The following is a 24558-nucleotide window of genomic DNA, read 5'->3' on the forward strand; positions in this document are numbered from 1 at the left end:
TCCTTCTATTGTGCTATTCGGGGGCCAGCCCCAGGGATCAAAAAATGATTAAATCCTGCTGACTGCCCTGTTCATTTATTTGAAACAAATCCCAAGTGGCAGTAATGGAAATAAACAAACCTACGCACATGTACAAATCCTTGCAGTCTGCCATCCTCATGTTGGGATTTTTAAAGCAGTATGATCTAATGGTTAAAGCAATCCTCTACACATATCTGTGGCCCTTTGCACTTATTCACACTCATCCTGGCTTCCCAAGTTCCTTACCAGAATATGGTACTGCATGGGGACCCACTGGCAGTTCATCCCCCACAGTCAACATATTGACCTGCAAGTTTTCTACAGTATCATCTAATGCCAAAGCAAGCGTAAAACAAGACACAGGGACTCCTGGGCAGGACTTCTTTATGAAAGTTTTCTTCTTCTTCTCATGTCCTGTCTGAGACTGTTGATGACAGGTGGTTAGCAGAATTCGCAGATTCATTAGAATCTGACAAGGCCACGACGTGAGCACTTCTGCTTTGAAAAGTTGAAAGTATAAAAGTGTTGGGTGGAGGGCTGATGTTATCTCTGCAATGGAAAACAGTGTGTGAAAAGTCTCAGATTCTAACTGAGCTTTAATTTCGTGAAGCTGTGTCTTTTAGAGCAGTTTATGACAATGGTTAACTGTTTCTGTGTTTTGTGTGTGCCAAATACATGAATGCACACAGAGAATGGTGACTAGAAACTCACCTATTTACATTGGCAGATGATGAAGAGTATTCAGTAAAGTGTTTACAGTAAATGAAACAATTCCCTTACTGACCCCAGCGCTCTTTCCTGCCCAGGTTTAGGGGGTTGGACTCAATGATCTACTGAGGTCCCTTTTAACCCAAACATCTATGAATCTATTTTCCAGGGAGATTAAGGACTACCTCAACCCCTCTTCAAGTTTTCTTAAGATAGCCATATACAAATTGTAACGAGGAAGAGTCTTCTCTCACTGCTTTAGTAAAAAAGATTTTTATCATGCTTCCTAAAACTTTGTTCAAATAGTCCAGGATGAGTCTTTGTGATACTCTGCTTTTCATCTGCCTAATCAATAAGTCAGTGCATAAAGGTACTTCTATGTTTGTTTCATAATAAAACTATAAATATAGATGGAATACATAATTTTGAAGAATTCTCTTCCTTTTTTTCAAATTTCTCTTGGTCTGTATCTTTAGATAACAGTTGTATAGATGATGAGGTTATATTGTTGAATTCAAAGGAACATTTTGATGATGATTCCTCTTCTGGAAAATACAGAAAAGGCAAAGTTCATTACATCTAGCAAATATGTAAAAATTAGAAGACACAGGGTGGGTTCAAAATCAGAAATGCAAGTACACTTTCCAGTGTTTATGTTAGTCATGTAAAATCTCAGATGACATAAGGGGGAATGGATGGAAGAGGCAGGAATATTTCTCCTCCTTTCCTTATGCTAAAAAAGTGTTTTATTTATCTGAATAATTTGCAAAACAAAATGACTGACTGAGGTAAATTTCAGGCGTAAACAGTCTTACTTAAGACTGTATTAAATTTGGCCCTTTCTAATTTTAGGCCATTTTGATTACTTTAAACTATGCCAAAAGATGTAGTTTTACATAGTGTGTTCATTGCCATGTTTATTTCCTACTGTGTAAATATTTAAGTATTAAATTCCCTTAAATTCTTATACTATTCAGTCCCTTTTCTCTTCAGGCACCTTCCTTGATTCTCTCTATCAAAGGTACCAAGAGAAACAACAATAAATTGGAGCCAGTAGTAGATCACAATGTCAGAGGACCAGTAATGGAGTGTAATTAATTGATATTATAATGAAATCTTGTTCTAGGGTATTGGAGGCTACCCGCAGTGTGTCATTGGTCTTTGAGTGGCAAGGTCACTGAGGAAACCTCAAGGAGCTGATGGGCATGTTAGCCACTTTTCACTCGGGTCAAATTAGGGAGTAATTAAATGTCTCCTTGTTCAGAAATAGCAGAAATGATAGAAATGGTCCGAGCAAAATGGTCCAAAAATGGTCCAAGCAACCCCGCGCCCCCCCCCCCCACACACTTAATTTAGGTTAGATAAAAATGATTTCCTAGTTTAATATTTGTAATGCTTGCCCCTAGTAGAATACTGAACACTTACGTGACCTTTAGACTGTTTAACGTATAACAACTATATTAATACATAAATGATGGGATTATTCCACATTGCTCACAAGTGCATGTGCTCACTCTCTCTCTCTCTCTCTCTCTTGCTTGCTCACTCACTCGCTTGCACTCTCACTCATTCACTCTCAGTCTCATTCACTCTTTCTTGCTCTCTCTCTCACTGTCTCTCGCTCTCTCACTCACTCTCTCTTTCTCATTCTCTCTCTTGCGCTCACTCTCTTTCCATTTCTCTCTCTGTCTCTCCACTCCTTTCCCATCCAGCCTTCTCCTGTCCACTGCATACAACACACTAGGATAGCTTTAATTCTCACTCCAAAGATCCTGTTGTCATTATGTCTGGTGCTTGCTGACAGCAAATACAGGGCTGTGGTAATTAGAAGACCTGTTACTTGAGTTCTCTACCCAGCATCTCTATTCTGTGTATATCCTTATATCTCCGTTGAGAGCAACCCTGAAGGTTACACTCAACTAGCTCTCTGCTTGCTGGCAACATACTAGACAATAGGACAGATAAAGTAGACCTATTAATTTAAAAAAAAGGAACAAAAAGGGAAGCTTCCTAGAGTAGAGCTGCCTTAGGAACAAGTCCGCCCACTACTTCCTTCCTATGTTTGGCTTTAATTTTAGTCATCAGAGACAGGGAATTCTGGGACTGTTGCTTGTGCTTGTTCTGGAGCATTTGGGTGAATTTGAAACACATTGAAGAGAGGGAACAAACTGCTGAGGAGTTTAGCTCAGAAGACCTTCCAAGCTAAGGGGAGTAGGCTTGGGCTAGAAGGTGCCCCTCAAGCCAGGATTATGTATCCTTAACAAAAAGTTTGAAAATGAAACCATAATGTTCCCTATGCAAAACAAGTAGATAGTCTCAGAGGAAACCATTGTCCGGATTGAGCTAGTAGGAGCTCAAAGCAAAGAAAAAAGTTGCTTTGTTTTCTTTTGGTATCCGGAGTACAAGAGAATTAACAATAAAATGGAGAGCTGGGGTGGGTCTGTCTCAATACCCCACTCACAATGGTAGGGAGTCTTACAGAGCTCCAATGCAGGAATTAAGACCACAACACTGAAAATCTCTGCATGAGGATGAGAGAATAGCAAGGAGAAAAATACACGCTGTAAGAATCTGCTCTTTCCTATTCTAAACAGAACAAAATACTGTTGTGTCAGGTACCACAGAAGATCAACAGAATGCTATAAATGGGCACTGCTTGCTTGGGGTTAATGCATGTACACCAACTTAAAATGGTTGAAAATCTGGTTTTATAAAGACATCTTTATTCTTAGATTGTCATTCTCAGTATATTCTACCCCGAGGCTCACCCAGTTTGGCACTGCCTGAGAGCAGAGCCTTCCATGGCAGCCTTCCAGAGCCTAGTCATGAGCCTCCATGGAAAGGAAATGTCCACAAGCCTTGGAAACTGTTACTCAAGGAATCAACAGTATGGGTGTTTGCATTTCTCAATTACATATGCAGGAAATAAATAAGGAAGACAATAGATTACTAATAAGCAAGCCCCAGGCTACTGAGGGCATTTATGCATAAACACCAACAACCTAAAATACAGACACAGGATCCCAGGAACTACATACTCCCTCTCTTGCTTACAGATGACCTTTGAGAACACAATCCACATCAGAGGTAGCAATGATATCCCAGAGCATGCACAAGCTCAGATCTGAACTCAGTCAAATTTATTTTAAGGCCTAGAAGCAAGTTGAAAGACAAAATACTCCTTACCTGTTAAGGTGGCAAACTATTTCTCTCACTCCTGTTTTGATTAGTGTGTCTTTTCTGTGGACAGAAAAAAAATGAACAGAGGTAATTTTCGTAACATGACAAAGCTAAATATGGTGAAATACTGACAAGCTTACAAAAGGTTGAAAGGGAATTAGGATCTACCCTTCCCTGATTGGGCTACCAGGAGTGCCCCAGGAGTCAGGAATAGACAAAATACTTCAGGGATTTCTGGAGATGTAAGCATCTGTTGCTGCTTCGATATGATACAAACTAGGCAAATCCAGAATATTTTTTTTTGCCATTGTGCAACCTAGATATGCTTGAATGCAGTTTCTTCTCTTAATTTTGATTTTGCACTCAACCTTGTTCTGGCATTTATAATTCAGCTAAGTACAATGTGATGCTCAAGAGAAGCACTTGGCCAAGTCACCACCCAAAGTAGTGCAACCCAAAAACTGTACACAGAGGGCATTGCCAGCCACATGAAGTGGCTGGAAGAGGGGAATACTCACTACAGCTTCTTCTTTTTTTTCATTTTACATTTCCAGTCTTTTGCCAGTTTTTTAACCCAAAGTTATATTGTCAAATGTCCACATTCTGGTTTGACCTTAACATCTGGAGTTGTATTTTTACATAAATCCTATAGTAAAGTGTGTGGAAGGGAGTTTTCTAACACTCACAGTCATACGCACCTTTGGAAGGCAATATATAGCAGTGATGACGGCAACAAAGCTGACCACGGTGACCACACTGCTGGTGAGCATTACAACTAGTTTGGTGTTTGTCCTTGTCCTTTTTTCTAAAAATATGTATTTCTGATTAATTTCATAAGATTAAATTAGAAAGCTAATACTGTTTACTTAATGGCTAAGTGCAGACATTTGCAGGGATTAGTGAGATCATGTCAAAAATGGCTACCCAATCTAATCTATTTTACCTCAGGGTAGGTTTGCTGGAAAGCCCCTGGTTCCCCAAAAGCCTCCCTGTGGACCCTGTCTGCCCTTCTGATCCTGCCAAACCCTCCTAGACCTCCCCAAACCACCATGGACTCTGCCTGCCCCCTGGTTGCTCCCGTGGATGCTACCTGCCCCCATTCCTCTCGCAGACACTGCCTGCCCTCTCCATCCCCCTCCAGACGCTATCTCCCCCCACCCCCTCCTCCTATAGATGCCACCTGATTCCCCCATGTCCCCTGATGCCACCTGATTCCCCCAATGCATACAATAGCCCCCCCAAGTGTAGATCTATTCATTTTTCTTCTAGTTTGTAATTCATAAAATTGTCATTCAGGTGAGACCCATGCTGCTCTGTCCTTTAATATTATCATAATCTTACACTTAAATTGAAATAATTTTTTATATTACCTCTAGTATTCTGCAGTCTCAAAAGAATACAGCTTAAAAATATTAAGTACATTTTAAATCCATATCGTTGAAAGCATGCCGCTTTACATTTACTTCCTTCATTTCAGTTCCGAGTTCTGGCTATTCTCTTATTTATAGCATGGGTGGGTGGGTTTCTCAAAAAGAAGCTTAATGGCCCGATCCTGTAATCACAATCTCTGCTGTAGTGTCCAATGCCATGAATACTCCCATTGATTTGCTTTTTCAGGAACGATTCAGTAATATATTCAACAGTAACTTTTAGCAAACTTGAAACACAGATTTTTACAGAACTAATGAGCATCACCTAGAATACAATTCCTGGCTACCTGATACAATCCTACAGACCTCTCCTGTAACAGGGGTCAAGGGAGCTTAGTTAGCAGGAAAAGTTTAGCCTTCTAGAGCAAGCAGCTGACTAAGGGCCAGCTACACAGAAAAGATAAAGAGATGCAGACAGCTTTCTGGGACACAGTGCCCCTGCAGTAAGGTATAGGGCACTGCTCTAAGCAGGACGTTAGTTAAAGAGGAGGTGAAGGCCAGCTGGGCAAACTGCAATAGCTCAGAGCAGACTGAGTAATGGGCTAAGAAGAAACTCCAGGGTTAGGTGGAGGCCATGTGATTGGCAGGAGTGGAGTCCAGACTACTAAGAAGCTTAGCCTCTGAGCTAGAGGTCTCAGTATGGTCCTGACCTTTGGATGGAGAAGAGGTTCTTCCAAGTTTGAGCTGCAAGAGTGGTGATTGCAGACCTAGAAAGGTACCCTGAAGGCTAGGAGCGAGCCAGCTGATTGGTGATGAGGTTTCATCATGGCAAAGAAACCTGAGGTGAGGGTTAGAGACTGATGGGTTTGTCTTTGTGTTTTGTTTAACCACAAGATTCAATGTGGCTTAACGGGGAAAAGGAGGTAGCCATGGAGGGGTGCCAGCAGGGTGCTCTTTTGGGGGGCTATAGGAGCCTGGGTGCCACAAAGGATGCCCAGAAGGTATTCTGTGTTGGGGCTGAAACCAAGACAAAGCCCTGAAAGGACCAGGAGTCCAGTGGGCTAAAGCCAAGAAAGGGCCAGAAGCCCAGTAAGTAAGTAAACTAGCCCTGCATATAGTAGGCTCAGGGAACCAGAGGACTCAAGCAAGAGAACATATCTGTAAGGGTCAGGGACCTAGTGGGCTGAAGCCAGGAGTGGACCTGGTGAGTTGAGCTAAAGTAAGATCTGCAAGATGTAGGCATGACTATGGGGGAGGCTGGAGGCCACAATTAAGGCCAATAGGGCTACAGTTGGTGCCCAAAGGCCTGATTAGGGTCTGTAGGAGACAGCAGTGCCAGCAAGGCATAAAGATTGTTATCTAGGAGTGGGGGGCCCAGAGAAATTAGGCTGGAGCCCACTGTTGCATGTGTGTGTGTAAGAGAGAGAATAGAAGCATGAATGGCTGAGGCCAAACTGGAAGAGAGCAGCCAAGGCTCAGTCTGAGTTTCCAAGGGCAGCCTCCTAAATAGATATAGGTCATCCAGGAAAGCATGGCAGGTGCAGATTAGGCAGGGGCCTCAGAGACCACAGTACACAGGACAAGGTTAATTCGACCACCAAGGGGCACCACAGCCATCCTCAGGGGCTAGTCCTGCTACAGCCTCTAACCTAACATTGAACATAGACTAAGTGCACTGTGCTGACGGTGGTAGAACAACGATACGCTCCATAGCAGAGGTTCTCAAACTGTGGTCCACGGACCACCACTGGTCTGCGAGCTCCATTCAGGTGGTCCACAGAAAGGTGACCTAAGACTAAAGCTGACAAACATTACACCCAACTTCCCAGAGCTTTGCTAAAAAAAACAGGCACATCCACCATATTAGAAAGGTAAATCTACTGAAATATGAGTCATGCGCTGTGATTTGTAGAACAAAAAAAGTTTAAGTGGTCTGCTGAAACCCTCAGCAATTTTCAAGTGGTCCACAGAAAGAAAAGTTTGAGAACCACTGCTCCATAGGATATGTTGATGGAGGATACCAAGGATTGGCCTTGCAGCGGGGTGAGCATATCACAACTGCATCTGACATTAAAGGGAGGAGAGAGCACTGAGCAGTTGTGGGCTTGAGCCCTTTGTGTACATCTCCGGGTCACTGCGACAAGTATGGACACCTGCCACTCAAAACATGTGCTGCAGGGCAAATTCTGAGCCTCTGACACCCAGTCTTGTAATTGTGCTCTGATGTGGAAATTGGGGTCAGCAATCAAGGGGCAAACCATGCATAAAACAAAGTTATTTCTCTCTCCTGGTTCCCCTCCTACTTAATTGCTTCTTCAGCATGTCTGTTTTGAGGCTCTTCCCTCATGTCTCTCTCCCCATATTGTATCAATGGGGGTCTTAGAGGACTGAGTGCCCTAGTTCCCTTCTCTTCTTGCTCTACACCTTATTTCTGGATGGTCTAATCCACAAATGCAATTCAAACACCATCCCCATGCAGACTCCTCACAGATCTACTTGTCTGTCCCAGATGCCTGATAAAGCGTTCAGAAGGTCTCATTTTAAGACTGTGTTTGGAGCTCTAAACTAGCTCCTATTTCAGACTTTTAAATCCCACTTTTAAATAATTGCTACAGCTTCTCAAGTGCTGCTAGATGAGAACGGATATTGTGTTCTCCAGTTTACACTTCAAGAGGAAATGACACAACTCCAAAATCTTCCTCATCATTTCTTTGTATTATACTTCTCGTAACCTGGATTTCATGGGGGGGGGGGGGGGGAGGGAGGTTTAGCCTTTAGCAAACAAACCCAGGCAAGAGATGGAAGCAGTAATAGTAACTTCCCTGGAAAAAGAAGGGACGCAAATAACATAATAGAGTTCTCACAGCTGCAAATCTGCTACAGCCCATAAAACATGCATGTACACACACATTCATATTTGCAGCTGTGAAAAACAGATTGGTATAACAATGACATCTTTAAAAAAGATTGCCAAAAGTGATTATTTCTTCCTTCCTCCATGTAGTTCTTCCAGGACTTTTCCATATGTGTGAAGGTCATGGTAGCCAAGACACCTTCTCCCTCAACACAGCATTGACAGCCTGAGCCTGCAAGTTGCTGAGCACACTCAGTTCCAGCTAGAGTCAGTGGGCATTGAGGGGACTCAGCCCCACACAAGGCCAAGTCCAAAAAGAGCTGCTGAAAGAAAATCTTTAAGTCTATAAAATGCAAAAATCTCAATAGTCAACAAGATAACACTGGATTTTTTTTTTGATCCAGCTCAATATTTTTCTAATGCAAACACAAAACACTTTCCTCCCTATATCTCTTGAAGGACTCTTGAGAGAATTTTCCTTGAGAGCCCATAGATTTTAGCTGATCTTTTTCTTCTTCTGTCCTGCCATGCAGAAATCGTGTCAACTTACCAACTTGTAAAGTTGTTATAGTCAGTTGTGTGTACTGAGGTGTTGAAACGTTACACAGATAGTCTCCCTGGTCATGTAGAGTCAGACCATTTATGTGTAAGTGATATGGCTTGGCTGTGTCCAAAGACAGTCTTTTTTCAAAAAATCTAGTGATTCCTGATGTCTTATTGAAAGATGCCAGAACAGAGGTAGATGCATTTTTTATTGCTTTCCAAATAAGTATGAAGTCTTTAATGTATGAAGAATTTTCAGCAGTCAATTCGCATGGAATTAAAGCATTATCTCCTTCCATTTGATGAACTGTACCTGAAATATATAATCAAAAGAAGCGACAACCAGTTTGAGGAAGCTGCTGTGAAGAGCACTCAGCCTTTCAGAGCATTGTTCACCCAGTATGATTTGCTCCATTAGCAAAAAAATCTACGCACACTAAAACCACTTTTTGAAAGGATGATTTCAGGTGCTGTAGTCTGGGTCTGAATATCAATTTTAAAACAAACAAACAAACAAAAACCCCAACAACAAAACATCCCTTTCTCATATTAAAGGTTTCTACTTTATTTTTGTTTATACTGATATGGGTTATAGATGTGCATCCTCTCAGCTCTGTCTCCCTGCCTAATGCTGTAACATTGTGAGAATCAGACACTAAAAACTGACATGAAACAAATTACCCTGATCTTGCACCTTTGCAAACAGAAGATGTCATATGTTAGACTCATTTCATGTTTTTGTTCAAAGATGTAAGTTTTTATAGCACAGGTTTTGTTCAAAATGTTTATTAAAGGAATAGTGCAAAATATTAATCTAAGTATCATAAAACAACAAATGCATAAAGGCTTATTTTAGAGAAAGAGGTATCTGGCTACCACTCCCTCGCTCTGCACTCAATACTATATTTCAGCCAACTGGGCCAAAACTAAAAAACACGGGGGGAAAAAATCCAACTAGAACTATGTCACAATTGCTAAAACGAACGAACAACATCACTGGCCGCTGGTACTGCTGTCTCCTACAGACCCTAATTAGGCCATAGGCACCAATTGTAGTCATGAACTGTAATGATTAGCAGGGGAATAGATTAACATTTGGAGTATGTGTATTTTTCATTTTATTAAAGAAAGGGGTTTCCTGGAGGTAGTAGACAAATTCTTGCACTCTCACCAAATTCATAATAGCTTGGGGTGAGCTCATGCAACCAGTACTGAGTGTTCATGCATTCTCCCAGTGGTGTCAATAGGACATGTCACAACAACAAGCCCTGTGTCAAACAAACATTAGAAAGACCGGGACACTAAATTACCATGTAGGCAAGGCATCTATTTTAAACTTCTACCACAGAAAGGACAAAATGTTTGGGTTGGACATGCCATACTTTCCTCCAGCATGTCAAGGATCCTTCTCACAGAAAAAAAGACCTGAACATCTGGCTTCACTTCAGTTGCACAGATCTCTCCCTTCTCTATAAAGAGAGGGAAGAATAGACTTTCTATAGGAAAAGCTGACATTAGGGCTTTGTTCTGAAGTAAGTCATTAGGATTTTTTAAGCCAAAGAAGCTTCAGGAGCTGTTCGTTTCCTTAGCTGAACATGATGTAACCTTAACTGTCATCTCACTGTCACCATGTAGATGCACTGCTTTCTTATGGCTCAGCTCTCCAGGAAGCTCTCTTGCACTTTAAAGTTATGCTCCAGGAATAGAGAATGGTTCAAACCCACCCATCCTCTTCCAGTCAGCAGTCCAGTTTTGGTCCCCAAACTGAATGTGCTACATTTAAGAAGAAGCTTTGTCTGTAACTTTCTTCTCACTTCTAATTGAATAAAGTCCATCCTTAATTACTTCGGTTCTTGTGTCTGGCCTGGATATGCTGCTATCTCCCCATATAAGCTCAGGCTTAGGATAGCTAAGAAAGGCAGAGCATTCCAGTTGTTCATGGGTGTATTGTTTTTCATATAAATTGCATAATGGGAGATGGGGGGGAGGGGGGAACTGTAAAGACAAAAATGTAAGAGACCACCTCCAGAGCAGAGCTAAATACAATTGTATGTATTTCGTTCATATTACAGTGTAGCAGTCACCTCATTCATGTCTCACCAACTTCCAAACTCCCCTTGGTATCCACACTCTGTACTGATGTCTATTCAGTATCCAGTTGACTCCTGACAACCCATAGCCCTGCAGTAGCTCTCACCTCCACCTACTAGTGGAAGTTTTCAACCTCTACTGTAATCTGCTTGTAATGTATTTTGTAGCTGAAGTGAAGTGGTAAAACCTTGAGCTGTCTGTGAATCCAGAGCCTCAGAGTTTTGGGCAGGGATCCATTGCATCTGGCCCACATGGCTCCCCATGGGTCAAGAAATTTGGCAGCATGGGAACAGTGGCAATTAATACTGCCACCCATGCCCACTGCCAAATTCCCAAGCCTTATGCAGTCAGATCAGGACCAGGCCATACTCCTTCCCTCCCCCTGCATTGCTGGACTGGGGCCAGGTCATATCCTTCCTCCTACCCTGCCCCTACATGGTAGGATAAGAGCTAGGCCACATCTCCTACCCCTGCCCCACACCTGCAGCTGAGTCAGGCTCCTGCACAATGCAATCTTTGGGAACCTGTCCAGTTACTACTTCAAGCCCTGTAATACTCAAGACACGTAACTGTAAGTGTTGAAATATTTATGAACAAGTTAAACAAGTCAACTAAGCGAGTCTATATGCTTCCCTTCTCCCTCCCCCCTGCAAAAAAAATCCAAATTAAATCCAGCAGAATTGGTTCACTGCTTCTAGAAGGTACTGAGCTGTTGCTGATTGTATTCACATCTGCTCTTTTTATTGCTGTGTGTCATATGCAGCACAGGTTCCTGTGGCATTATACAGCATGACACTCATACCAAAACTTACCTGAAACTACAGAACATCCATACAATAAGAAGGTGAGAAGAGAGTGCACCTTCATGTCGTCTTTGGTTCAGAGTTGTTTCACTCCCAACTGGTAATGAAAAGGAGAGAAATTTGGAAATGCCTCTATAATGCTTCTCCTTTACTATCATTACCTATGAGTATGAAATATATAGAATTATATATTAGAGTTTTGCTTTACCAGTTGCCATATATTCAAGGACCTTTTAGAGACAAAATACAAATCTGTATTCTCCAGACCATACCCACTAAGTCCCTGATCCTGCAGCTTTGCAAGTAGGTAGATCTTTAAGCCAACATGGAGCTCCACTAGCTCCAAAATATTTTAAATGCTTTTATCCTCAAAATACTCTGGTAAGGGAGGGAAGTCTTATTGCCCCTGCTACTTAGAGAAGAAGAGGTCAGCCTCAGAGGGCTGCAGTGTGGTATAGGCAGCTGAGCAAGGGCCAGCTGCAGAGAAGTAGGCAGTCCAGAGGAAGATACAGAGAGGAGCTGCAGACAGCTCTCTGGGGAGAGCAGTAAACTATGAGGGCAGTGCTTTGGCAAGCAAGTACTTGAGAAGCAAACCAAGAACAGCTGGGCAGATTGCAGTAAAGGAGAGGAAAGTAAGTGATGTGCTGAGCAGAACCCTCTGAGTCAGTTGAGAGTCAAGTGACTGAAAAGTATAGTTAAAGCCTAGCTCCAGAGCTAGAGAGGCAGCCTGGCCCTGACCTCCAGAGAGGGGAGAACTCCAGAGAGTCTGGGCTGTGAAAGGAGGGGACAGGTCAGCCCAAGTATCTAGAGAAGCTGGAGGGAGCCAGCGGGCAGAGGACTGGAACTTGCTAGGGGTTTGGGTATGGATGATAGGGGCCGTTCTGGAGGCCAGGGATCGTGCCTTGTCATAAGGAGCTTGAGACCAGATAAAGTCCTGCAACAGTCAAGGACCCAGTAGGCTACAGGGGCTAGAGCTGAGAAAGGGCCAGGGGTCAGTGTGTGAGCAGGGAAGGAGGTAAAATCAAGACTGAGCCCTGAAAGGGTGCAGAACCCGGTGGGCTACATGGTCCAAAGCCATGGGGTTCATAGGCTGAGTGTAACAGTCTGGAAAAAGTCATGGACTCAGAGGACTAACACCAATATAAGGCTAGAGGGTATAGTGAAGGACATAAGAGTAAGACCTGTGTGGCAAGGGCATGGCTGTGGGAGCAGCTGGAGGCCATGATTAAAGTCTTTAAGGCACCAGAGACCTGGAGGGGCACAACTGGGCTCCAGAGGGGTCAGAGCCAAGTGAGAGCTAATGTTCCCCTAGGGTAAGGGACTGTGTCTGGAAAGCTCACATTGGCCTTTGATGGTAGTCTCCCCAATTTCACCTGCAAGTCATGGCAGGCAGGATAACAAGGCAATCCCCTGAAAGGCCAGAAGGGAGCAAGCAGGACAAAAAGGGCCACTAGGAGGTGCTGTGGCCAACCTCAGAGACCAGGTCCTGCTACACTCCATTTTTACAATGAGAAATGGACCTAGAGAAAGAGGTTTACTGTTATACTCAAGGTCATACCAAAAATCTGTAGTAGAGCAAGGACTCAAACCCAGCTCTCCCAGGTCCCAGGAGGGGTGATGGGTGGATGAGTACAACATGGGATCTGGCACTCAGTACTCATAGTAAAGATGATACCTCTTATTAGACCAACAAGATTTTTGCAAAATGCAAAATACCCTCGCAGATGGTATGGTATCACTTTAGAGGGGTTGCTTGGCCCTATCAGGCCTCAAACCTTTGGAGCAACAGCCTTCCTGGTTGCAGTTCCTTTCTTCTGGCTGGGCCCCCTGTCACCTTAGGTCCAGTGCCTCAGATCTCAGCTTCCTAGCCCCCATCTTGCTCCTTCTTGGGCTCTGACCCTGACTTGCTCGATCTTAGTTCCAGACTCTGGAGTCTGTGACCCAGGTGAGGTTGCTCTCAGGCTCAGCTCCAGCCCTCTGGAGTCCCTAAGCAAGGCTCTAAACTGGGTGCTTCTGGGGCACCCGCTGTGGTACAAGAAAATGCTTGCACAAAAAAAGCAAACCCTCCCCCACTCTGGGTAACACCATACATCTTGCCAGCCCCACTTCCCTTGGAGCTCTCACCAGGGTGCCACCTGCAGCCCTTCTCTCCAGGGAGGTCTGTTCCCTGCATCACACTGGCCTGCCTTCCTTCCTTCAGGTGCTGGGTTTATATAGCCTGTAATCATTCACAGGAGTTTCTCCTTCCACATAACAGGCAACCTGCCCCTCTCTGCTGCAGCTTAATCCCACTGCTGTGCTCCTTTGGCTTCCTGTTACGCACAGGTATCACTGTTTTCCATACTTGCTCTTCCTGTCTGATTGGATGCAGATATTTCCTATCTTTTAATAACCCTGTCACCTACTAACCCTACCTAGTTGTCTCCCCAGAAGCAGATGAAGCAGCATGAAATACAAAATAAAAAGATAGGAGAGGACAAGTAAACAGAGTTTAACTGGAGCTGAAGGAAGTAGAAGAAAACTTTGCTTAGAAATTCAAGTTATATAGGGTATGTACAGAAGTTGCTTTTTTCCACCATTTAAAGCATTTTTTTGACATGACTCAACAGAAGCGTAAAACTTTTCAGCACTTTAAAAATGGGTACAGCACTTTAAATTAGGTATTACATTTTGAAGCACTATATTTTACAGCACTTTGGCAACCAACCGTAAATAACTTCTGTACACTGGTCAAATTTCTGACCAGTGAAGAAGCCCCAGGAGGCTGCAGAACACCCTCTGACTCCTAGCCTGGAAAGTGCAGGGAGGCTCAGAGGTCCCTCACCAAACACTGCATTTTTGTCATGTTTAAGAGCACTGTAACTTTATAGTGCTATAAAAAGTGCTCTTAATTACAGTGCTGTAAAAAGTGCACAGAGAACTTTTGTACACACCCATAGAAGTTGAAACCACCAAGCAAATCAGCAAGGATGGCACCAAACTAAGCTCAGTAAACAGACTTTTGTGAGGTTTACTCTGTGTAATCCATAAATGATCTGTGAATCTTTTCTTCCACTTGTAATTCCATTTGCTCCCTTGCAATAACTTGCAGGTGTATACAGTAGGGTTGGTTTTTTGGGGTTTTTTTGGTTTTTTTTTTGGGGGGGGGGGGGTCCATGCAGAGACCTCTAATCTCTGTTTCACTTGTGTAGAAGAAAAGATGTGAAAAATTCATGGCAACATGTGTGCAAAAATCAGCAATCAACACCAAATTGCAAACGTGACAGCAGTGGAGGTGGGCAAAGACACAAGCTAGATCTGTTTTCACAAATGCACACCTCTGCCGCCAAAGGGTTGAAGGTTCACCCATTAGCTCTGTTTATAATTCCAGGCCTGTTTCTGAATGACCACAGAGTTAATCTTTTGTCAACATTTACAGCTAGCTCAGTCAGCAGAATAAGGAAAGCAATCAACATGTCAAGCAAAACAAGTAGTCAGATTTAATTAAACAAAACACTGGGCCTGGAAGGAGACCTTATACAAGAAGGCCTTAAAATAGGTCATCCAAATACACTCTATCAGTGGCACTGAACCTCTGGCCTGAAAGGATGAACCACCCAGCCTGCGGGGCTCTCTGCAGGAGCTCCCGAAATTGCCACAGCTTCCAGAGCCACTCGTGGCAATTTGTGCCACCACTGCTCCCACCACCAAATTTCTGCATACGCGGAGATCCCTGTGGGCTGGATGACACGGTCCTGTGTGCCAGCCCAACTCTGGATAAAGCCAACAGACCTTCCAGCCATGAGGCTGGAAGGCTGAGCACTGCTGCATTCTATCATAGCTTTAAAATGTTGGTAGTAGTGACTGATACAACTGAATGTACTAGAAAGACAGCTTTGCTATGATAGACATATTTGAGTTGAGTTTCTCAGATAAATTCTAAAAACAAAGCAGCCTCATTTGTATAGGTCAGAAACCAAGGCAAAAAGAGAGCAGTATGGGGGCAAGCAGCTTTCTATGATAGTGAAAGGGATAAGAAATCCTCCCTTCCCAAACTGTACATTTCACAAGGACGTACATCTCAGCTAATTGGTATTTTTCAAGTGCATAGAAAAACTGGTTCAACCCACTTCCCAGTCTCAGTGGAACAAAGCATTTTAAATTAAACGAATCAGGAATGCTTATGGTTAGGGTATAGACTGGGGGAGAAAATTGGAGAAGCAACAAATTCAAGAATGCCTTCTGCCAGCCTGCATACTACCCTCCTCACCCCTGCATCTCCCTAGCTGGAATAGGTGACAATCTATATTGCACTGCCTCTGCCAGCCAGAGATGCTAGAATAAGTGTTTATTCCTATGCCATAGGGTATAAACAATACAAGGTTGGCCTCTAGACATGCTATCTACCAGTACACCCATAACCTGCTCCACCAGGCTTTAAACTAAGCCTGCAGAGGGACAGGGGAACTACCACCACTTCTGGCCTGCTGAGCAACTCTTGGAAAGCCAGCAGGCCAAGGCACTTAAGGGAGCCCACCCATGCCCCAGCCCTGGAACAACCAGTAAGCAAGGAAAGGGGACGCTTGCCTGCCTGTACACAAATGCCAGGAGCTTGGAAAATAAACAGGAAGAACTTGTCCTCCTGCTTAACACAAATAATTACAATGTCATAGGGATAATGGAGACATGGTGGGACTCCACCCATGACTGGACCGCGGGTATAAATGACTATACCCTGTACAGGAGAGATCGAGTAGACAAAAGGGGCAGGGGGTAGCTCTCTATGTCAAGGAGAGCTACGCATCCCTGAAAGCTGACATTGGTGACCAGGGTGGATGGCTGGAGACCCTCTGGGTTAAAATCCATGGGGAACACATCACAGGGGCACAATGGTGGGAGTCTACTACAGACCTCCCACCCAAAGTCAAGAGCTACACCAGGAGTTCGCCAGGGAATTGGCTGAGGCCACATGCTGCAGGTCCATGGTTGTCATGGGAGACTTCAACTACCCAGAGATTCATAGATTCATAGATATTAGGGTTGGAAGGGACCCACTCGATAGATCATCGAGTCCGACCCCCTGCATAGGCAGGAAAGAGTGCTGGGTCTAGATGACCCCAGCTAGATGCATATCCAACCTCCTCTTGAAGACCCCCAGGGTAGGGGAGAGCACCACCTCCCTTGGGAGCCCGTTCCAGACCTTGGCCACTCGAACTGTGAAGAAGTTCTTCCTAATGTCCAGTCTAAATCTGCTCTCTGCTAGCTTGTGGCCATTATTTCTTGTAACCCCCGGGGGCGCCTTGGTGAATAAAACCTCACCAATTCCCTTCTGTGCCCCCATGATGAACTTATAGGCAGCCACAAGGTCGCCTCTCAACCTTCTCTTGAGGAGGCTGAAAAGGTCCAGGTTCTCTAGTCTCTCCTCGTAGGGCTTAGTCTGCAAGCCCTTAACCATACGAGTGGCCCTTCTCTGGACCCTCTCCAGGTTATCCGCATCCCTCTTGAAGTGCAGTGCCCAGAATTGCACGCAGTACTCCAACTGCGGTCTGACCAGTGCCCAATAGAGGGGAAGTATTACCTCTTTGGATCTATTCGTCATGCATCTGCTGATGCATGATAAAGTGCCATTGGCTTGTCTGATGGCTTCGTCACACTGCCAACTCATGTTCATCTTGGAGTCCACTAGGACTCCAAGATCCCTTTCCACTTCCGTGCCACCCAGCAGGTCATTCCCTAGGCTGTAGGTGTGCTGGACATTTTTCCTCCCTAGGTGCAGCACTTTGCATTTCTCCTTGTTGAACTGCATCCTGTTGTTTTCTGCCCGCTTGTCCAACCTGTCCAGGTCTGCTTGCAGCTGTTCCCTGCCCTCTGGCATGTCCACTTCTCCCCATAGCTTTGTGTCAGCCACAAACTTGGACAGAGTACACTTCACTCCCTCATTCAAGTTGCTGATGAAGACATTAAAGGGTATCGGTCCAGGGACCGAAACCTGCGGATCTCATGGGACGAGTGCTAAGCTAAAGCCGATCGGTCGCAAAGCTTCCTCTCGTGCATGGATGACCTCTATCTGACACGAGGTCTACAGGCCAATGAGAGGTAAAGCGCTGCTTGACCTGGTATTGGCAACCGGGAATGACCTAATCAGCGACCTAATAATCAAAAGGAAGCTGGGTGACTGCGACCACGAGCTGATCACCATCTGCCATAAAGCTGGCAAGTCAGTCAGCAATACAGAAGTCCTTGACTTCAGGAAAGCTGACTTTGACAAGCTTAGGAGGCTTGTTGTTGAGGCCCTAAGGAACCATGGCTCCAGGGGGAGGAGAGTTCAGGAAGAGTGGTTGCTCCTCAAGGGAGTGATCCTTGATGCAAAAGCTAACGCTATTCCATCTCGGAGGAAAGGCAGCAAAAGGGCACAGCAGCTCCCTTGGCTCTCCAGGGAACTAGCAGACCTCCTGCGGCTAAAAAGAAAGACCTACAAAGGATGGAGGACTGGATCCACCTCCAAGGAGGAATATTCCACACTGGTCCGGTCCTGCAGGAAGTGAACCAGGAAAGCCAAGGTTGCGACAGAACTCCAACTAGCTACAAGTTGTGCAGGCCGGGAGCGGTCCGAGGCCCTCGGGGGGGGGTTCGCGCGGCGGGCTGTGGCCAGCAGCCTGGACACGCCGGGTTGGGGAAGGCAGGCGGCATGCTAGAATTAGGCACGGACGCTTAGTGGTTGATTTAAGATTATTTTACTTACACCGAAGATGGTCGCGGTGCAGGCAGGAAAACTTGCTTGAGTTGCAGTTACAGACAGAAAAGGAGAGAGGCGGACTAGAGTTCCTTCCCGTGAACCTTCTAGCCCAATCCGGTTGAAAGCTCTAAACCGCGAGCCTGTCGTGTCAACCGAAGAAAGTAACTCGAAGCAAAGAGCTCTGAATACACTCACACGAAGTTTGCTAGGCTCCGTGGAACTTGCGCGCAGGGAAGGGTACTTCAAAGGATCAGGCGGCAACGGGGAGAGGCGAGAGGCTGATCAGACCCCTATAGCCTTCTTGATATACACGCTGGGTTCAATAGGCTCCGCAGCGCTTAGAGATCTTCACGAGATGTGAAGTTCTCCTCCTCCTGGTGGTTGTGGAGTCCTCCCTTGCGGGGTTCTCCTCGGAGTTCTCCAACTTTGGCGGAAACCACTCAAGCCTCTTATACGGCTAGCAAGCCAATCGCTAGCTGCCACGTGGGAATAATTTAGAACTGGCCAATAGTGGGACACAAATTTGAATACGAATGGCGGGAACTCCTTGTACCGTGCATTTCTCTTTTTGTAACTAAGAAATGCACCCTGCAAAGAAAGCTACGAGTGGCGGGAAATAATTTAGCAGTGCCAAAGCACACACAAACAAAAATCACACCCTTGGGTTGTGACACAAGTATCAAGGACAAGAAAAAGTCCTTTTTTAGATATGTGGGGCGCCGGAGGAAAAGCAAGGGCAGCATTGGACCCCTGCTAAACCAGATGGGACAACTGACAACTGACACCCAGGAAAAAGCCAACCTATTAAATGGGTACTTTGCATCAGTCTTTCGTCAGTCCCATGGTACGCCCCTTCCCACTATGGGACAGGGGAGGCCTGATGAGGGAGATTCCCTGCCCTCCATCAATGCTGACCTTGTGAAGGAACACTTTGAGAGACTGGACACCTTCAAGTCAGCCGGCCCTGACAATCTGCACCCCAGGGTACTCAAGGAGCTGGCTAGTATCATAGCTCAGCCCCTGGCATGGATCTTTGAGAACTCCTGGCACTCTGGTGAAGTGCCTGAAGACTGGAAGAAGGCCAATGTGGAGCCTATCTTCAAGAAAGGGAGAAAAGTGGATCCGACAAACTACAGGCCCATCAGCCTGACCTGTATCTCGGGGAAGGTCTTTGAAAAGATTATTAAAGAGGCCATTCTTAACAGACTTGCTGATGATAACATGCCAAGGGATAGCCAGCACTGGTTTGTTGTGGGTAGGTCTTACTTGACCAGTCTTATGTCCTTTTATGACCAGGTGACCTATCACCTGGACAAGGGAGAGGAGATTGACGTCATATATCTTGACTTCAAAAACGTCTTCTATCTGGTATCCCATCATCACCTCTTGGCAAAACTGGCCAACTGCAGCCTCGGGTCCACCACTATCCTCTGGCTGGGTAATTGGCTCTGTGGTCAGACCCAGAGGGTGGGGGTTGACAGAAGTCAATCATCGTTGTGCCCTGTGACCAGTGGGGTCCCCCAAGGCTCTGTCTTTGGACCTATATTGTTCAACATCTTCATTAATGATGTGGACATTGGAGTCAGAAACGCACTGGCCAAGTTCGCTGATGATACCAAACTCTGGGGCAAAGCATCCACACCTGAGGACAGGAGGGCAATCCAGGCTGACCTTGACAGGCTCAGGAAATGGGCGGATGAGAACCTGATGGTGTTTAACACTGAAAAATGCAAGGTTCTCCACCTTGGGAGGAAAAACCTGCAGCATGCTTATAGGCTGAGCAGTGCTACGCTGGTTAGCACTACAGATGAAAGGGACTTGGGGGTCATGATTGACCACAAGATGAATATGAGCCTTCAGTGTGATGCTGCGGCTAGTAAAGCAAGCAAAACGTTCGCTTGCATCCATAGATGCTTCTCAAGCAAATCCCGGGATGTCATTCTCCCATTGTACTCAGCTTTGGTGAGGCCACAGCTGAAGTACTGCATCCAATTTTGGGCTCCCCAATTGAAAAAGGATGTGGAGAAGCTTGAGAGAGTCCAGAGAAGCGCCACACGCATGATCAGAGGTCAGGAAAACAGACCTTACGACGACAGGCTGAGCTATGGGGCTTTTTAGCCCGGAAAAGCGCAGGCTCAGGGGTGATCTGATGGCCACCTATAAGTTTATCAGGGGTGACCACCAGTATCTGGGGTAACGATTGTTCACTAGAGCTCCCCAAGGGATGACGAGGTTGAACAGTTATAAACTCCTGCAAGACCGTTTCAGGCTGGACATAAGGAAGAATTTCTTCACTGTCTGAGCCCCCAAGGTATGGAATAGCCTGCCACCGGAGGTGGTTCATGCACCTACATTGAATGCCTTCAAGAGAAATTTGGATGCTTATCTTGCTGGGATCCTATGACCCCAGCTGACTTTCTGCCCCTCGGGCAGGGGGCTGGTCTTGATCTTCCGAGATCCCTTCCAGCCCTAATGTCTACGAAATCTATGAACCTAGGTAATGTAAATGGTGCCCCAGGTGGCTGCTGTTGGAAGGAAGTTGTTTGCAATTCTCTACCACCTTTCATGGTAAGCTCAAGTGGGGCCACAGGATTTCAACCCCCTAGAAAAAGAGTCAGTAATCTGACTTGGGTGGTGGTAGGACCCTCACTGCTAGAGTGAACAGAGGACCATCAGGGATGATAATCACTAAGGGAATTGTAACTGTACCTTAGTTCTGGGTCTGCGCTTGCAAAAGAGGTCCTGATCATGATGGGCTGCAGTCTTCTATTTCTTTATTAGACAAATAGTCCTGAGTTATGGTGACAGAATTGTGAACTTGTCTGAGATGCTAGTCAGTGAGAAACTTGGAACATGAGCTTAATAAACTCCAGATGGTGCCTGTTCATGGAGATAATCTGGCAGCCTTGCTGGAATGATATACATGCAGCCTCGATGGGATGAGATGCACCAGAAGGCACACTTGATAAGGACAAACATAGGAGGGGAAAATACTAATAGCCTTGAGAAATTATAAGTAGCCCGGGTGTACACAGGTTTGTACTCCCCTCTCCAATTGAGGGAATTATTGGCAAGGCAGTGTGCTGCAGAGGGACACAACAGCCCAGTGGCCACCTCCATTCCCCATAGAGTCAGACCCAGTCAATCAATTCCTTAACTATATACAAATTTATTATTACAACAAAACCAATAAAGGGTAAGGACATAGCTATATATATATATATATATATATATATATATATATGTGTGTGTGTGTGTGTGTGTGTGTGTGTGTGTAATATATATATACAAATTTATAAAACAAATAACCTTATCCTATACACACACACACACACACACACACAATTATTATTAAAAAATACAGATGAACAATAGAACAACCCAGAACAAAGGATATTGATTGGGCAACCTTATAACTCTATTAATATACAACCTATTACTTCAACTTATTCACATAAACTATAAGGCACTGTCTACAAATATAACAGCAATCCTTAGACTACCTGGCTGCCCTCCAGGGCAGGGGCCCCACTTCCAAGGTACCACTGCAGGAAAGGAGGTGGGGGGAAAGAAAAGGAGAGGGAAACCCCAAAGACTCCTAAGCCCCCCCGTTATCACCCAGGAGCGGCCCACATGGTGCCCCTTCGCAACCCTGGGGCGTCCCTCCCCAGTGGGGACCCTCTCTCTAGGGTAATTTACTACTCCACAGTCCCGGAGGGTTGCCTTCTGTTCTCCAGGTTGAGCTCTGATCGCCACTGGGCTTTCCTGCCACTGGCTCAGCTTAGGGCCATATAGACCGCTGTGTGTTTGCCTTGTTCTAGGGGTTGGAGGTCCGGACAGTCTTGTGCAGCACTGGGGCTTGGTCTGCTCCTGGACACTCTGGGCAGCGTTGTCTGCACTGAGCTGCTGCCCTGTGCCAGCAGCTATAGACCTGAGCCACCTCAAGTGGCTCCCAGGGTCTCTCACCCTCCGTGCAGCGCCTCCGGCACCAAGCTCCCAGTCTCTTGCGGCTCCAAAGATCCTGCTCCGTGCACTGGCCTGTACACCGTGTCTCTGGCTGCACACCAAAGGTTGCAGACCTGAGCCATCTCACACAGCTCCCAGGGTCCAGACGCCATGCACCATGCTGTGCACCAAGAGCCTAGCTACTGGAGCTGTCTGCAGCTCCCCACAGATAGAAGTCTTCAGGGGCTTTTCTTGTGCTACTGCTTTGCCCTGCCAGGCAGCTCTCCTCAGCTCTTCTAAGACCCGCTCTTCTCTCTTCTTTCTCCCCAACGCATCTCCCTTGTGCTGGGTACACAGCTCCTTTTATACGCTCCAGGGCTCCGCCCCTGAAGTCTTCGGGACCTGACAGAGTTGCAGTCTTCAATCAGGTGTGAGAGAGCTCTTCTCCCCCTCCCCTCAGGAAAGGGGCGTGACTTTATTTCTCTTGCACCCTCCTGACTGGTGGATGGGCTCCACCAATCAAAACAGCAGAATCTCAAGCCTGGGACTCAACCCAAGCTCTGAAAGGTGAGCCTGCTACATATACTTAGTGCCAAATGGGACACTCACAAAGGAACTGTTCCTAGGTAAGGAGGTTCAAAATGTTACAAACAGGATAAAAACCAATGAGAGGCATGTACCACATGATGAGCAAAAGTACTGAAGTTAGCAAACAGTTACAAAAGTTCAGCACCAAGGTGCTGACCAGAAAGTACTTTAGTGGCAGGTTGGCAAAAGTAATACCCAGCTGTGCTATAACAAAGCAGCTGTTACACTAAATAATGGGAAATACATAGTGTTAAAAAACAGTTTTCACTCAAAAGTATAACTGTGAAAGGGTCAAAGACCACTCTTGAGAAGTTAGAAAACAAGCAACTTGAAAAGAAAAATAAAGTGAAAACTTTACAAGTTGCTTTAAATCCTGCATTAAGTTAAACAAATTGGACAGGGTAAATTATATTGTGGACATCCTGGACATCCATTATTTGGGATGTAAGTAAAGGGTAAAACAGTTGAAAAGCCAACCTCATATGAGACAGGGAAGACTCATGCTATGCCGTAAGTTGAGTAACGAGGGGAAAAACAATAGTGCTGTCTGTTTCATAACTATAACAAAGTCCTGGAAAATCCCACATACAGGAAATTAATAAAAGGTAACAAATATAGAAAGAGACAAAGCCTGCAGCTGCCTCCATCTCCTTTAACAGGGAGGAGAAGTATTTGTAGAAATAAAAAATAAATAAAAACCCTGCTCCCCAATCCACTGAATTCTCCATAATCAAACCAGACAATGTTGTCACAGGGGAAACTCAGGAAAGTATTTTATTGAACACAAAACACTAACGTCTAAAGCATCAGACTCCACAAGTTAGTGCTGTAGCTCACTAAAATGGATTATTATTAAAAAAAAAAACCCTAATTCTATGTATTCAAAGCTCTAACTTAACAAGAAGGGTCAAGTTTAACAAAAGGCAAATTCTAGATTCCGGTTGTCTGCGCATTTCTGAAACTGAAAAGGGGGGACAGGGGGAGTGTCCACCTCTGCTCCCACTTTGAGAGCTCAGTGCCTGGTCAGCACAGCCTTCTACCAGAGCACCCTGTGAGCAGTGGGTCTCAGCTCACTAGTTGATTAGAGTTGGAGTCCCTGCTTTTGCATGCCTCCAGAGCTCAAGCTCAGGGAGTGAGAGCTGCTGTTCTTGGTCCTTCCCCTCCTTCTTTCTCCCCATTGAGGTCAGCAGGGCTCCAGAACCCTGAGAAAGTAGGCCCCTGCTAAGAGCTCACATATGATGCAGCCATAGGGAGCAGCAACTGCACCACAGCCCACCCTCCCGATCCTCCTCTAAATATAGCCCAACATTATTTCCCCTCCATACTCGAAATAAACTCCCTACCAGCTATTTATTACTCATATTACAGTATGAGTTCATACTATAAATAAGACGCCATATCAGTTATGAACTGCTGCCAGAGTCTTCCACCTATTCACTCCTTTGTGAAATCCTATGAAATATGAACTTTCATTTCTCCCCAGGGGAACTTTTACAATCTTTTCTCCAATGCCTGATGATGGGTGTTTGTGCCCAAAAGATTGCACTTAAAGATTTGTTGCTGTTGCAAAAATCTTGGTGGTCTAATAAAAGATATAATCTCTACTACGAGTCCTGATTTTTCCTCTAAACCAATGTGGCTACAACTTGGATACTTTAAATTACACACATCCCTTACAACATCATTATAATGTGGAAGAAAGGTTTCAAGCAAGGTTGACTTTTGTTTATAAAACGGCTT

General features: G+C 45.1%; 1 long non-coding RNA gene across 2 annotated transcripts; it reads right to left on the reverse strand.

Moving 5' to 3' along the window:
- Window positions 1-16: 16 nt before the first annotated feature.
- On the reverse strand, window positions 17-22771 carry LOC132247703 (uncharacterized). Of its 2 annotated transcripts, none has more exons than XR_009459014.1 (6): window positions 22252-22771; window positions 11580-11667; window positions 8684-8989; window positions 4608-4714; window positions 3916-3969; window positions 17-1274 (listed from the first exon to the last, which is right to left on the reverse strand). It is a non-coding gene; the product is annotated as an uncharacterized LOC132247703 (long non-coding RNA). The 2 variants fall into 2 exon arrangements; XR_009459015.1 differs by lacking the exon at window positions 22252-22771 and adding an exon at window positions 13695-14012.
- Window positions 22772-24558: the final 1787 nt, after the last annotated feature.

Source organism: Alligator mississippiensis, chromosome 1 (genome assembly GCF_030867095.1).
Source record: "Alligator mississippiensis isolate rAllMis1 chromosome 1, rAllMis1, whole genome shotgun sequence".
In the NCBI taxonomy this organism is placed as follows: Eukaryota; Metazoa; Chordata; order Crocodylia; family Alligatoridae; genus Alligator; species Alligator mississippiensis.